This window comes from Prionailurus viverrinus, chromosome C1 (assembly GCF_022837055.1).
Source record: "Prionailurus viverrinus isolate Anna chromosome C1, UM_Priviv_1.0, whole genome shotgun sequence".
Taxonomy (NCBI): domain Eukaryota; kingdom Metazoa; phylum Chordata; class Mammalia; order Carnivora; family Felidae; genus Prionailurus; species Prionailurus viverrinus.
Genome location: NC_062568.1, coordinates 203090230 through 203105439, shown reverse-complemented (window position 1 = coordinate 203105439; position 15210 = coordinate 203090230). Strand labels below are relative to the sequence as shown.

Sequence of the window (15210 nt, the reverse complement as noted above, 5' to 3'; positions counted from 1 at the left end):
AACTGGGCTTGTGTCGGGAGGACAGCTCCAGAGAGAAGAGTGCGTGGTGGGAAGGAGCTCTGGCCTTGGGGGGTGCTCAGACCTGGCCTCTGCTACTGAGGGGTGTGGGCAAGCCAGCCGCCCCGAGCCTTGATTTCCCCATTTGTAAAATGAGAACAATGCTGGCCTCTATCAAAGAGGATCCCTGTGCCAGAAAGAGAGAAGTGTTGGGCTGGTGAGGGTTCTCCCCCGGGGCTGGCCAGCAGCACTTAGCGTTCCTGGAGGGTCCTGTGGATGCCTGTCAATCAGAGGCCTGGGCGGGGGGGGGGGGGGGGGGGGGGAGACAGGAGACAGGCCTGCAGTCCACAAAGCTGGGTTTCTCATCCTTGGCTGCAGCCCTGGAGGCCACACGGCGTGGGAGAACTGTAGGGCGTCTCAGTTCGCAGGTGTTGGGTCGGGGGGACTCCAGGACGCGGGCTGGCAATGAGGGATTTGGGGGAGGATTCGGAGCAGTGAGAGTGCCCCCACGTGTGCCGTCAGGAAGCAGGGGTGACAGACTGAGAGGCTTGATTCATTTACATCCAGGAGGTGGCGCGACAGCCAGGGCTGGTAGGCAGGCGGCAGCGGCTCACAGGGGAGGGTGCTGGCCAGTTTTGCAGCGGGAGCCGCTGTGCTCAGGACACGACTACAGTGAGCAGGGGGACCAGAGGAGCGCAGCTCAGCCCAGCTGTGAGGGCCAGGCCAGCTCTCGTGTGCCAGGGGCCCCCTTGCTTTTTCAGTCACCAGGTTTGGTTCCATTCAGGTTTTCCTATCATTAATATGTCACCTTGTGCTGTGGTTCCTCGTGCTCCAGCTTATTTCTGGTTGGGTGTGTTTCCAGCAATGATATGTGGATGGAATTCTGGGGATGCCTCAGGCTTCCGGGCTGTACATCACTCCAGGAGGGGACACTTCTAGGGAGCTCTCTGCGGTGTGAAATTAGCCGGTCACAAAAAGGCAAATACTGTCTGTTTCCACTTCTGTGAGGTACTTAGTGTAGCCCAATTCACAGAGACAGAAAGAAGGGTGGTCAGTTAGGGGCTGGAGGGAGGGGGAAGAGGGAGTTATTTAACGAATACAGACTTTCAGTTTGCAAGACAAAAAGTTCTGGAAATGATTGGAGGCCGTGCTTGGACAACAGTGTGAAGGTGCTTTAAAAAAGCCACTGAACTGTCTGTACATGCTTACAAATGGTTATGATGATTCACGTAATGTTATATATATTTTGCAATTAAATATATGCGTGAATATATTTAATGCTCGGAGACAGGGAGGGGGCTGATAAAGTCATGTAGGAGTCTTGAGGGGCACCTGGGTGGCTCAGTTAAGCTTTGGACTCCTGGTTTCAGCTCAGGTCGTGATCTCCCGGTTCGTGAGTTTGAACCCCGCATCAGGCTCTGCTCTGACGACGTGGAGACTGCTTGGGATTATCTCTCTCCCTCTCTCTCTCTCTCTCTGCCCTTCCCCGTTCTCGCTCTCAAAATAAACTTTTAAAAAATTTAAAAGAATAAAATAAAGTGACGTAGGGGTCCTGAGAGGTCATCCTCCCCATCAGGCTGCTCATGAAGGCTGGCCATTGCTCTTTGCAAACCCAGGGAAATGCTAGGTGACCAAGACTTCTTGAAGGCAGGTGCTGGGCCCGACCACCAGGGGGCAGCATGGGCTAGCAAACTGGGCGTGGAGCACAGGGGCGCCGAGGTTCTCACGCCCCTGATGGGGTCCTCAGTTTCTCCAGAAGCAATAATCCCTGTCTGCCTCCTGCACGTGGCTGTAGTGAGGAGGAGAGAAGAAAATGACTTGGACAAGTAGAGAGTGAACCGTGTGGCTGTGAAATTACTGCAACTGAAACACACCCTCTAGGAGGGAGACCCATGTCGGGAGACAATTCCTCATCTGCCCAAACTCCCACCTGCTAGGAGGGTCCCATCTGGGAACTCCCACGCTGCCCTCCACGTTGATGCCTGGGAGCCTGGACTCAGGAAGCACATAGGCGGGACAAAGGACAGCATGAGGTTGCTGGTAACACTGAGCCTTTCTGCTCGTCACCTCCTCTACAGGGTTCTCCTTACTCAAAAGCCATACCTATGTGTCAAGAGGCACCAGCATGTGCCAGCCCCTCCACAGCAACCAAATGCTGCCCCCTACTCTGCTAGGGACCCGAATGGTGGAAATAAGAGATTCATGGAGAGAAGGGGATCAGGATGAAGGGGGAGAGAAGGCTGGGCTGATAGGGAAGAACCCCAGTGTAACCACAGGATAGTTTCAAAGTAATGGTTTTATCCATTTAAAATATAGTTCCGGGGGTGCCTGGGTGGCTCAGTCAGTTAAGTGTCTGACTTCGGCTCAGGTCATGATCTCACGATTTGTGAGTTCGAGCCCCGCGTCGGGCTCTGTGCTGACAGCTCAGAGCCTGGAGCCTGCTTCGGGTTCTGTGTCTCCCCCCCACCCCCACTCTGCCCCTCCTCTGCTCACACTCTCTCTCTCATAAAAAAATAAACATTAAAAAAATTTTTTAATACAGTTCTTCAGGCACCTGGGTGGCACAGTCGGTTAAGCATCCGACTCTTGATCTCAGCTCACGTCATGATCTCACAGTTTGTGAGTTCGAGCCCTGCATCGGACTCTGTGCTGATGACACAGAGCCTGCTTGGGATTCTGTGTCTCCTCTCTGCCCCTCTGCTTGTCCACACTCTCTCTCTTTCTCAAAATAAATAAATAAACAACAACAAAAAAGTAAATAAATAAAATACAGTTCTCATAAGGTGAATGGCTACTCATTAAAAAAAATAATCTATGAAGTAGGCACTATTAATATCCCAGTTCAAAGACAAGGAAGCTGAACATCAGAGAGTTGGTGTAATTACCCAGGGCTGCACAGGCAGAATCAGTACCAAACCAGGTCGAGTGAAAACTACACATCACAAACACATTCTAGAATGTTCCAGAACCCATTGTGTAACACAGATGCTTAAATCCAGCTGAAAAAAATGTGTGTCAACTATACTTAGAAAAAAAAAAAAAAAAAAAATCCAGGGGCACCTGGCTGGCTCAGTCAGTAGAGCACATGACTCTTGATCTCAGGGTCATGAGTTTGAGCCTCATGTTGGGCATGGAGCCTATTTAAAAAAAAAAAAAACAAAAAACTCCTGCTGAGAAAAACCCCTAAATGTCTTGGGCCCCTCATCTTTTAGGCTGTAGGCCTCTCACTTGCAAGTGAGAAGTAATTTCCCCAACTCTTTCAGAAAGGACCTTGCATCATTCATAGTGTGTGAATCATACTCATCTCGTGAACGATCACCAGATTACAGACCACGGAGTGTACCTATTCATGGCCCTCCTTCTGCAGAAAATGTGTACTTCAGTGGAAAACTATGTCTGCACCCAGCACACCCTTCCGGGGTAAGATTCTAGCCTTTCATTACTATTTTTTTTTTTTTTATTATTTTAAATAGGCTCCACGCCTGGTGTGGAGCTTGAACTCACGACCCTGACATTAAGGGTGGCATATGCTCTATCTACTGAGCCAGCCAGGCACCCCTAGCCTTTCATTATTATTTTACAACTGTAAATTGTGGGCAATGGATCAATTAATTCTGTCTTGTCTGGTATAGACCCCTTTGCCCCCTTGTGAATAACTAGTTTTGCCTCCATTTGCACATTTATTTCAATATTCCCGGCCTATACATGTGAATGCTCTGTTGCCTCTTTGAGCCAGTTACATTATCTGATACATGTTCATTTTATATCTGCGTAGGAGTCATGATTTTACCTTTTTTTGAAAATTGTCTGTAGCACTTCCTTCATCGGGTGTTTACAGATGGCACATTTAGGTGGGAGAGGGGGTGAGGTCACTGGCAGGGCATCTCTGTTCCTCTGAGTTTAGATGCAGCAGGCATGGGGCCCCTGGGTGGCTCAGTCGGTTAAGCGGCCGACTTCAGCTCAGGTCATGCTCTCTTGGTCTGTGAGTTCGAGCCCCGCGTCGGGCTCTGTGCTGACAGCTCAGAGTCTGGAGCCTGCTTCGGATCCTATGTCTCCCTCTCCTTCTGCCCCACCCCTGCTCATGCTCTATCTCTCTTCGTCTTTCAAAATTGAATAAATGTTTTTAAAAAAAAAAAAACCAGATGCAGTAGGCATCTGCCCCCAGAGGAGTCTCCGAGTGAGTCGGGGAGCGGGAGGGTCATGCTCAGGTGGATGGGATAGGGTCTTAGCAAGGTCAACCAGTTACTTGACCTTGAGACACAACCTCTTTAGGCCTGAGGGTAAGGAGGGGCAGTGGAAGCTGGCTTATATCCTGAATGCTTGTTTGGGGTGAGGCTGGGGAGGTTAGGATGATTGATTATCCCTGATGGGAAGCTAGGTCTCAGCAGGGTGATGTAGCCTGCCTGGGAGGGCCGCACCTAGACAGAAGCCGACCTGAATGAGGACCAGGCCTGACTGGCTGGGAGACCCAGCCTGTGACGTCCCTGCCCCTCACCCTTAGGGGCCAGAGGTCTGCTCGAACTACCAGCTGCTGGGCACTGTCCCACGGAGTCCCCCCAACATCTCTGCAATCCCCATCTTACAGATGAGGAAACTGAGGCTGAGGGGGGATGCCGTGAATTGCCCCAGGACCCGCAGCCAGTGGCCACAGTGGGACTACACCCTAGGATTTCTGTTCATCTTTAGCGCTGAGTCAAAGCAAAGTCTGTGAGGCCCGACTTATTCCCCAGTAAAGGTGCCCATAGGGTGAGTGGCAGGGGCCGGTCTAAACCTTATCCTTAACAAGGGGCGCCTGACTGGCTCAGTCAGGAAGAGCATGTGACTTGCTCTTGGGGTTGTAAATTTGAGCCCCTTGTTGGGGGTAGAGATTACTTTAAAAAAGAAGTCTTAAACATAATCCTTAGCAAAGAACCTGGAGTCTTGAGGAGATCTGGGCCCCTTCATAATGATGGTGCTGAGGGTCATAATAACAGCAGCTCCCAACTTGTGGGCAGGAAGATGCCTGCAGACATGATCTCACTCCGTCCTCACTCCTGCCTTGAAGTTAACTACCTGTGATCCCATCCTCCAGATAAGTGGCCTACGGGGCCGGAGGCCGCACTACTGGTGACTTCTAGCTCTAAATGTCACATCCCAGGGCACCTGGATGGCTCAGTCACTTAAGCCTCTGACTCTTGATTTCAGTTCGGGTCATGATCTTGTGGTCTGTGAGTTCAAGCCCTGAGTCGGGCTCTGCACTGACGGCACGGAGCCTGCCTGGGATTCTCTCTCCCTCTCTCTCTGCCCCTCCCCTGCTAGCGCTCTCTGTCTCTCACAATAAATAAATAAACATTTAAGTGCCGAGTCCTAATCCCTCTCTGCACTGCACTGGCCTCTGAGCGATGTCTATACCTTTGTCATCACCTTTAAGGGGGATTAAATAGCAGGTAACTAAAGGCAGGGTGTTTCCCTGGATGGGATCCCGGGATGGAAAAAGGACCTTTGTGGAAAAACTGGTGAGATGGAATGAGGTCTGGAGTTTGGTGAATAGCAGCAGGCCGGCATTGGTTTCCTCCTTGTAACAAATGCGCTGTGGTTTTTGTAAGATGTTAACAAAAGGGTGAAGAGTGTAAGGAAACTCTGTGATCTTTGCAACATTTCTGCAAATCTGAACCTATTCCCAAATGAAAAGTTTCTTCCTAAAAAGGTAAGCGGACAAAGAGGGAAAGCCTGTGAGTTCTGGTGGGGGTGGGGGGGGCACTGCCTGTCATGGACAAGAGGACACACAAAGGCCATCAGATACTTTTGCAAATGGGCATGTGCTGAGCTGGGGGAGGGAGGAGTTTCACTGATGGAGGCCCAGAAGGGGAAGTGGATTCACAATTGTTCTCAGGACTGGAGCAAGCCCTTCCCCCTCCCCCACCCCACCTCGCAGCCCCAGATGGCTATGGCCAGGCAGGCTATGTAAACAAGTGCTTTGGAGATGGCATTCCCTAACCCGGGTGGCCTGTTGAGCCTGGGGGTGCTAGGGTGGGGTGGGGAAAGTGCTGGGGCTCCCCTCCACCCCAGAAACCAGGAGACAGATGTCAAATGAGGGGTGGGGGTGATGAGGGGGGTCACAGAAATTCACGGTGCCCTTTAGCCAGCGTGTGTGACAGATATTGTCCTTTCTGTAAACAAAGCAAGGATTCCTCAGAAAACAATACAGCCAAGGACTCTCCAGCTGGTTCTTTAAAGCCAGTGGGGATCAGAAGTTCATGGGGAGACACTGGGGAGAGCAGGAGAGAAGCCGAGAGATATTAGCCCTGTAGGCCTGATCAAAGGCCGGATCAGAAGGCAGATTCGAGAAGGGAAGGGTTGATGAGGGAAGGCTGAGAAAACTCTGGGGGCCGTGAGTCATGGGCCAGGCAGCTGGGGCTGTGGCGTGGCCAGAACCCAGCTGGAGCCTCCCTTGAAAATCTGCCCCCCTCCGACCAGCACCCCATCCTGGGCCAGGCAGAGCTCTGGGGTGGCCGCACGGAGGCCCCATGTGGAGGGAGGAAACCACTTGCCCGGAGCTCACGTTTCATTCATTTGTTCCTTCCTTCATTCATAAAACTTCCTTTGACCCTTCCGTATGCAGGTGCCTGCCCTCAGTTGAGAGGTCAGTTTAATGGGGAAGAGAGATAAGAGAACAGCCCCGCAGGAGGACACGCACGGCTGGCAGGCCTGGAGAGGAAGGCCGAAGAGTGTTCACCAAGCTGGGGCCCAATGGAGGAGTGGGCGTCAGCCAGTGAAGGTGCTGTACCGAGAGCATTCCAGGAGCTTGCTCTCTTAGCTAGGCCCAGCTGAATGTTGCTGGGGTTGTGTGTGGGAAGAGGGAGGATGAGATTCCCAGAGGCAGGACCAAATCAGCAAGGGCCTCTTGGGCTGGGCGGAGAGGGTGGGACTTTTTCCCTAAGGGCAGTGGCCAGCCGGAGAATTCCCAAGCCCTGGTAGAATTCCAGAGCCAAGGGACGGGTAGGACATGGAATCCAGCTTCCCGTTCTTGAAGAAGTGGAGACTAGAGCCCAGAGAGGCTGTGAGACCTGGCAGGCCCACCCAGCTGGTTGGTGGCACAGCCCCAGGTGTCCTGACTTGTAGAACAGGGTTTTCCCACCCCATCCGGCTGCCACTATTATCTGCTAAGACCTACTTTTAGACCCAGGCAGGCACCTGCAAACATCTCAACACCTCCACAGAGAGGTGGAGGACAAAGAAGACCGTGGGCGGATCGGGGTCAGTGTTATGAGTAGGCTGACCCAGCGGGATGATTCCCGGGGTGGGAGGCAAGCGGGCTTCCGGCAGGGGTGAGAGTTGACTTGCCCCAGATGGGTGAAGTGAGTCACTGGGGAGCCATGTTCACACTTCCTCCTTCCTCTGGGCCTTGATCCAGCTCCCTGGAGGGAGGCACAGCCCAGATTCCTGGGGCAGCCATCCTCCCCCTCTCTCCAGACTGGGGTGCCGGCTGTCTGCACCCCCAACTCCTCCACACACCCTTTCTGAGGCCCTGGTAAGTTTCCATTTTGGCCCTGGCCATCTGACTCAGGCTTGGCCCACCCTGTGGGAGGTCGGCGGCAGGAAGTTGTAACCTTCCCTCTCCTACTGCTGAACTCGGTCATGCATTTCACTGCCCTGAGCCACGTCGCCCCCCTCTCACCGGGAGGATGAGCAGACATGGCAAAGAACCCATGGCTTCCCAGCCAGTGGAACAAAACAAATGACCGCAGCGGGGGTCTCCCCAGAGACCAGGTTCCCAGGGAGCCCTGGACTGCAGACCACAGATCATAACCCCAGTGGCTGTCCCCGGTTGAGGGCCTACTATGTGCCAGGATCTAAGGCAGCCAATAGCCCCGAGCAGAACTATTACTGTCCTCATTTTACAGACAGGGCGTGCAACAGTCAGGGGGAGAAAATGACCATGGCGTCTGGCAACGCCAAGGGCCCAGTGGGGACGCATAGCATGAGTTCAGAGTGGGTTTTTTTCTCCTGCCCAGTACTGGACTTTTGTCAGGTGAGGCTGGTGTAAGGATGGAGAGGTGGAAGAGGTGGCTGGTGACCTGGTTGGGGACGGGGGTGGCCAGTGCGCAGGGCTGGACTTCCTGGATGGGTAGAGCTTGGGTTACCAGAGGGAAAGGAAGGAGGTGAGGGTTCAGTGTCAGTGGTGGAAAGTCTGCAGCCGTGTAGGCACTGGTCATGGGGCTCCGGATATTGGGGTGACCATTGCTTATCGGAGGTGAGATTTGCTTCACATGGAGTCCTCAATCCCCAGACTGCTCGGAAACGGCCCTCGGTGAGTATTTCTGGTGTGAATGAGTAGCTACTTGGGGCAGGGTGACTTAAAGAGTATTTTATTTTCTTCTACCGTTTTTTGTTTGTTTGTTTGTTTGTTTGTTTTAGAACAGCTTGATTGAGGTGTCAGTCACATACCATAAAATTCACCCTTTTAAGGGTTTTTTTCACATGTAGTTTTTGGTATATTCACAGAGTTGTACAGCCATGACCACCGCCTAATTTCAGAACATCTTGATCACCCCAAGAGGAAACCCTACACCCCCCGAAAAGGAAACCTCTACCCATGAGGAGTCACTTAACCATTTCCCCACCCACCAGCCCCTGGCAACCACTAATCTACTTTCTGTTTCGTTGGGTTTGCCTAATCTGGATGTTTCTATAAACGGAATCCTATGTGGTCTTTCAGGGCCGGCTTCTTTCTTAGCATGTTTGCAAGGTACGCACCCATGTTGTAGCACGCATCGGTACTTTGTCCTTTTGAATTATCAGATGTTTCATTGCATGAATACACCGTGTTGTTTGTCCATTTACCAGCTGATGGCCACTCGGGTTATTTCCATTTTCGGCTATTACAAATAGTGCTGCTGTCGACATTCGTGTACAGGTGTTGCATGTGACTTACGTTTTCCTTTCTCTTGAGTAGATAGATACCGAAGCGTGGAGGTGTCGGGGCAGTTTTTATGTTGTTTGAATTCTTTCCAATAGGCACTTCATTCTTTTGTAACAAACCAGTATTTTAAAAAATCACGTTTTCGAAAAAGAGGGGCCGAATCCATAGAAAAAAATGGTGGGCCAAACTTTGAGACCAGAAGGAAGGACTGGCTGGGAGCCGGGACTGAGGCCACCACTAGGTGGGTGTGTAACTGAGCAAATTACAGCCCTTCTCAGGGCCTCACCTGTGACGGGGGTGGGGCAGGGGTGGGCAGGGCAGCCGCTGAGCTGGAATGAAGACCTCTCAGGCCCTTCCCAGGCCTGACAGCTCAAGATCTTAAGGCAGCTTAGACTCCCACACCTGGTTCGAGAAACAGATCAGGGAAATGATCGGGTCTTGTCAAGTTCTCTCCCTGGGAGGATGAGTCCCCTGGTAGTCCAGATTCAACCCGGAAGAATGTTTTAGGTCACAGCCTCTTCAACCTCTAATCGAGATGTGAAGAGTTAACTCTATCTGCCATTTAATCTTCTACTTTAAACCAGTGCTTCTCAGACTAACGTGTGCGTGTGAAATCCTGGGCATCTTGTTAATATGCAAGTATTGAACCAATGGGTCTGAAGTGGGACGGCGATTCTGTCCTTCTGACAAGCTCCCAGGTGAAGTCAGGGCTGCCGGTCCCCAGATCACAATTTAAATAGCAAGGCTCTACCCCTCCTACGCACGGAAAGGAAATGGCACTTTACAAAATCTGCTCATTTGCTCACGAGGGAACTCCGTCCCTATTGAATGTATTTTGACGGCTGTCTCAAAGCTGTTTGAGGAGTGGATGGATGTAAGAACAAAATGCTATGTCTGTTCCAGGAGGCACATGGGGAAAATTGATGTGTGATCCTCGCGATAACCCCGCGAGATTAGAGGGTTCCCCGTGTTGCAAATGGGGAGGTTCAGGGAGGGGAGGCAAATGGCAGAGCGGTGGTTTGTTCTCCAGTGTGACTCTGAACCCAGTGCTCGCTCCCTGCACTGCAGCTCCCCCTTCCCTCTGCCCCCCACGTCCTGATGTTCCCCAGAGCCCCCTTTCAGCTGTGGCTATGGCAACAGATGCCAGCCCTAGAAAGAAAAAGATCTGCTCCTCTAGACATGCAAATTTATGTCGCAAAGATGTTCCTTGCAGCATCACTGGTGACAGAAAGGCTGGAAACTCCACTGCGCGCTGCAGAATCGCCAAAAGATGACATAAAACCATACAAACTGCCTTCCTGTTGGCTTTTCTTACTCGTCATTTCTTTCTTGGGTTTCACCCCTGCTTGTTGTGTTTTTGTTTCACCTCCACTAGAATGCAAATTCTTTGAAGGCAAGGACATTGCTGGATCTCTAACTTCTGAGCACACAGTAGGGGCTCAATAAACATTTGTTGTCTGAATGAACCAAAACATTTTGAGAGCAGGTAAAACAAATCGCAGAACGGCGTGCATGGAACAACTCCATTTTTGTTTACACTTTTTTTTGTTTTATTTTTTATTTTTGAGACAGAGACAGAGCATGAGTGGGGGAGGGGAAGAGAGAGAAAGAGACACAGAATCCGAAGCAGGCTCCAGGCTCTGAGCTGTCAGCACAGAGCCCGATGCGGGGCTCGAACCCACGAACCATGAGATCATGACCTGAGCCGAAGTTGGACACTTAACCGACTGAGCCACCCAGGCACTCCTGAACAACTCCATTTTTGTTTAAAAAATGTTTGAACGCAGGAACAGAAAAATCTGTAAGACCACATATTAATTATCTTGAGGATTGGGACTGGGACTTGAATGTCGGTCATTTTCACTTTCCATTGTTTCCTTTTTGTTTTTGATAGGAGTATGGATTTCTTTAGTAATAATAAAAAAGTAAATATTTTTAAAAAGAATAACCATCCAAGGGGTACCTGGCTGGATCAGTCTGTGGAATTTGTGACTCTTGATCTTGGGGTTGTGGGTTCAAGCCCCACATTGGAGGTAGAGATCGCTTAAAAATAAAATCTTTAAGGGGCGCCTGGGTGACTTAGTCAGCTCAGCGTCCAACTCTTGATTTCAGCTCAGGTCATGATCTCATGGTTTGTGGGATTGACTTCTGTGTCAGGCTCTTTGCTGACAATGTGGAGACAGCTTGGGATTCTCCCTCTCTCTCTCCCCCACCCACACTTTGCTCTCCCTCTTTCTCTCTCAGTCTCTCTCTTAAAATAAATAAATAAAGGGGCACCTGGGTGGCTCAGTCGGTTGAGCATCTGACTTTGGCTCAGGTCATGATCTCACAGTTCGTGAGTTCAAGCCCTGTGTCAGGCTCTGTACTGACAGATCATAGTCTGGAGCCTGCTTCGGATTCTATGTCTCCCTCTCTCTCTGCCCTTCCCCTGGCCTTGCTCTGTCTCTCTTTCTCTCAAAAATAAATAAACATTTAAAAATTTAAATACATAAATAAAAAGGAAGAGGAAGAGTCCCCATAGAGATCCCTCACCCCTTCCTCGATGTGAAGATATAACAAAAAAATACGCGTCTGTGAACTAGGAAGTGAGTCCTCACCAGATTCTGAATCTGCTGGTCTTAGACTTCCCAGTGTCCAGAGCTGTGAGAAAATAAATTTCTTTTTTTGAATGTTTATTTATTTATCTTGAGAGAGAGTGAGCGATTGAGCATGAGCGGGGCAAGGGCAGAGACGGGGGGAGACAGAGGATCTGAAGCAGGCTCTGTGCCGACAGCAGAAAGCCCGATGAGGGGCTCGAACTCAAGAACGGTGAGATCGTGACCTGAACCTAAGCTCCCCAGGCAGCCCAGAAAATAAATTTCTGTTGCTTATAAGCTATCCAGTCTATGGTATTTTGTTACAGCAACCCAGATGGACTAAGATAAACATGTATTTGTATAACTGAAAACAAAAAACAAGGGCGATGTGTAGGCTAGCTGGCTTACAACACCGAGCAGCCCGCCGCAGGCTTCCCTCTGGCCCACAAGGCAGGTGCCACTGCACCTGGCCAAGCCTATTTTTGTACTTTCCTCTCCCACACGCCACATGAACAGTGGAAACAGCGTCTGACCACTGGGACCAGCAGTGGAAAAGAGACAATCTGCTTCAGAGACCAAATGCCTCCAACTCTATGCTGTCTCCTTAGGGAAAGTGAGAAGCCCCTGCTGATCCCAGGGACTTGTCCCTGAGATCAGCCCGTCACCTCCCAACTTATGGACTTGTCCCTGGAGGCTGGGGTCTCTTCCCCTGGCTCAAACTTCCCGGGCTCCCAGTTCATACTGACTGCACACTCAGGACAGAGTAAACAAAGTCCCTGGAGGAGGACAGCTAGGTACGTTCTCTGAGCATTCTGGGGAGATAAGTCCCAAGTCGGGCTGTCTGTTGGGCGATTTATCTGCCTTATTTTCCCATGCAGGCTAGAGGGGACAGCGGTGAACTTCTCTTTGATAATGATCTCCCCAACAAATATAAAGACAGCTGTGGGCAGAACATTAGGACTTCTTCCTGCCTTTGAGGAGTTGACACGTACCTCGAAATTAGGGTCCCGTAGAGACTCAGAGGACTCTGGAATGCTTCCATGGTTGGGGGTCGGGGGGACCGTGCTCCCAGTGCCTTACCAAATGAAGAAATGCTAAAATAGCTTTACAAGAATTATAGTACATTTTATAATTTTTTAATGTTTTATTTATATTTGAGAAAGAGAGTGCAAGCAGGAGAGGGGCAAAGAGAGGGGGGCAGAGGATCCAAAGCAGGCTCTGTACTGACAGCAATGAGCCTAATGGGGGGCTCAAACTCATGAACTTTGAGATCATGACCTAAGCCGAAGTCAGACGTTCAACCAGCTGAGCCACCCGGTGCCCCCCAAATTATAGTACATTTTAAATGTTTACATTAAACAAATTAACCCTTTTAAAGACACACAAATCACAATGTGGTTCTGCTAATCAGAAGATGATGGGAATTCTATAGGGTGCCTGGGTGGCTCAGTCGGTTGGGCGACAGACTTCAGCTCAGGTCACGATCTCGCGGTCTGTGAGTTCGAGCCCCCATCGGGCTCTGTGCTGACAGCTCAGAGCCTGGAGCCTACTTCAGATTCTGGGTCTCCCCCTCTCTCTACCCCTCCCCTGCTCATGCTCTGTGTCTCTCTGTCTCTCAATAATAAATAAACGTTAAAAAAAATTAAAAAGAAAAAAAAGAAGATGATGGGGATTCTAAAGATACTCACGCACAACAGATCACAGACTGTGTGGCCTGGTAAGGGGACACAAGTTTAAAGTTGTCTGCTGGGTGTCTTGTCTCACTCCTGTCTGGGGCGACAGGCCACAGCACATGATGGTTGGGTGCCTACCGTTCTCTGTCACATCACACGCCTACTTTGTTTTCATCTCCACACTTCTGTAAGACCGGAACCTTCTCTGTCCAGTTCACTGCTGTCTGACACGTGGTAGGCCCTCCATAAATTTTGGTTCAGTGAGTGGACATATGATATCCTCGTTTAGGTGAGATCAGGTACATGCACATACACAATGGGATTTCGTGATAAGAAACAGCTCGTGATGGGTCCCAGGGAAGCAACTTGTACGATGGATGCCCAGAGCTCGGCACCAGGGCTCTACTCCCGGCTCAGCGGCTCTCTTTTGGGTAAACTTGGGCCAAATGCCAGTCTTTCCCAAGGCTCAGTTCCCCTGTTGGTAACATGGGGGAGGGGCAGACTGGCAGATCTCTGGGGTCTCCCTGACCCTGGCATCCCATGGATTCATGGAGGTGATACTTGGGCTGGATTTTCAGAGATGAGTGTGTCAGGCAGAAAGGGGAAGGTGTTTTCCATTTCCACCTGCTCTTGTCTCTGAAAGATGACCTCGTGGAGGGAAAATCTGTTCAAGAGACCGTTGCTAGATGGAAAAGCAAGGTTCGGAAGGGTTTATCTAGAATAATCTCCTTTCTGCGAAAATCAATTAGTCCTGTTACTACATTTAGAAAAAGTTGAGGAATACATACCTCACTGTTGACAATGTTGACTTCAGGACAGAGCGTTTGGGGGAAGTTTTATTTCTTGTGCTGTGGATTTATATAGTGCTCACATTTTATGTGTTATGCATTTTATTTGTAATCCGTTTTTTAAAAAAAGATTAAAACATAACCTCGTTGCATTGGATTGTTTTAAAATTTATGACACGTGCTTCCTTTTCCCTTTCTTCATAGAAAGTTCTGTTTTGTTTTTTGGAGGAGCCAAGATCATCAATTGCAGTAATTCTGCCGGGAGTATTTGAAATATCCAAGATTAAGTTGTCTTTAAGCTGAATGCCCCTAGATGACAGGACCCTGAGTGGATTTGAGGATGTCCAAAAGAATGTATGTGACATATGTAAGTTAGAAGGCATAATAAACTGTGTGCTTTTGATGCCCAATTTAGGAATTATTGATTATGTGTCTTTCTCTGTCCCATCCCCTGGTCCACACCAGAGGAAACCACTACCCCAAATTTTGTGTTTAACAGTCCTTTCTTTTTGTTGCTATTTCTCTTTAAAAATTTTTTTTACGAGGGGCACCTGGCTGGCTCAGTCAGTAGAGCATGTGACTTTTTTTTTTTAAGTTGATTTGTTTGAGAGACACAGAGAGAGAGAAAGAGAGAGCGCGCGCGCGCGCGCGCACAAGAGGGGGAGGGGCAGAGAGTGAGGGGAAAGGAGAGAATCCCAAGCAGGCTCCACACTGCCAGCACAGAGCCCGATGTGGGGCTGGAACTCACAAACCATGAGATCGTGACCTGAGCCGAAACCAACAGTCAGTTGCTTAACTGACTGAGCCACTGAGGTACCCTGCATGTGACTCTTGATCTCAGGGTTGTGAGTTTGAGCCTCACATTGAATATAGAGAGTACTTAAAAAAAATTATCCGGTATATTTATATACCCTTAATGGATATATTTATGAACATTCATCACGCCGTACGCCTATATAATTTGCGTGCTTTTCTATGCATGTATCTATACGTATGAACATCGATGAAAGGTTGGCAACAAAAAAGTACAGGTGCTCAGGCAGTTCTATCCTAAGACCAGGGTAGGAGGGACCCCTGCCCTGGGCTCTGCTTTAGAAGACCCTGCTCAGTATGGAGTCCACACAGCCCGAGGGATGTGCCCGCCCCCCTCAACACCCTGCAAAACCCATGACCCCCTTCTACCTTGGTCCGGGCACCCAAATTGTTATGAAGGTTTATTTGTCAAGATGGGAAGATAGAAAAATATTTTATTTAGCAATTTGTTAGCTTGATTT

The 15210-nt window shown here is 49.9% G+C and overlaps 1 protein-coding gene across 1 annotated transcript in view; it reads left to right on the top strand.

Annotated features, from left to right (window-relative positions):
- The first annotated feature begins 7295 nt into the window (after positions 1 to 7295).
- The window catches only part of SPEN (spen family transcriptional repressor), a 126288-nt gene continuing 118373 nt past the window's right edge, over positions 7296 to 15210 (top strand). Inside the window, exon 1 of the mRNA XM_047871579.1 lies at positions 7296 to 8287. The gene's annotated coding sequence lies outside the window, so the exon portion shown is untranslated. The remainder of the gene's footprint in view (positions 8288 to 15210) is intronic.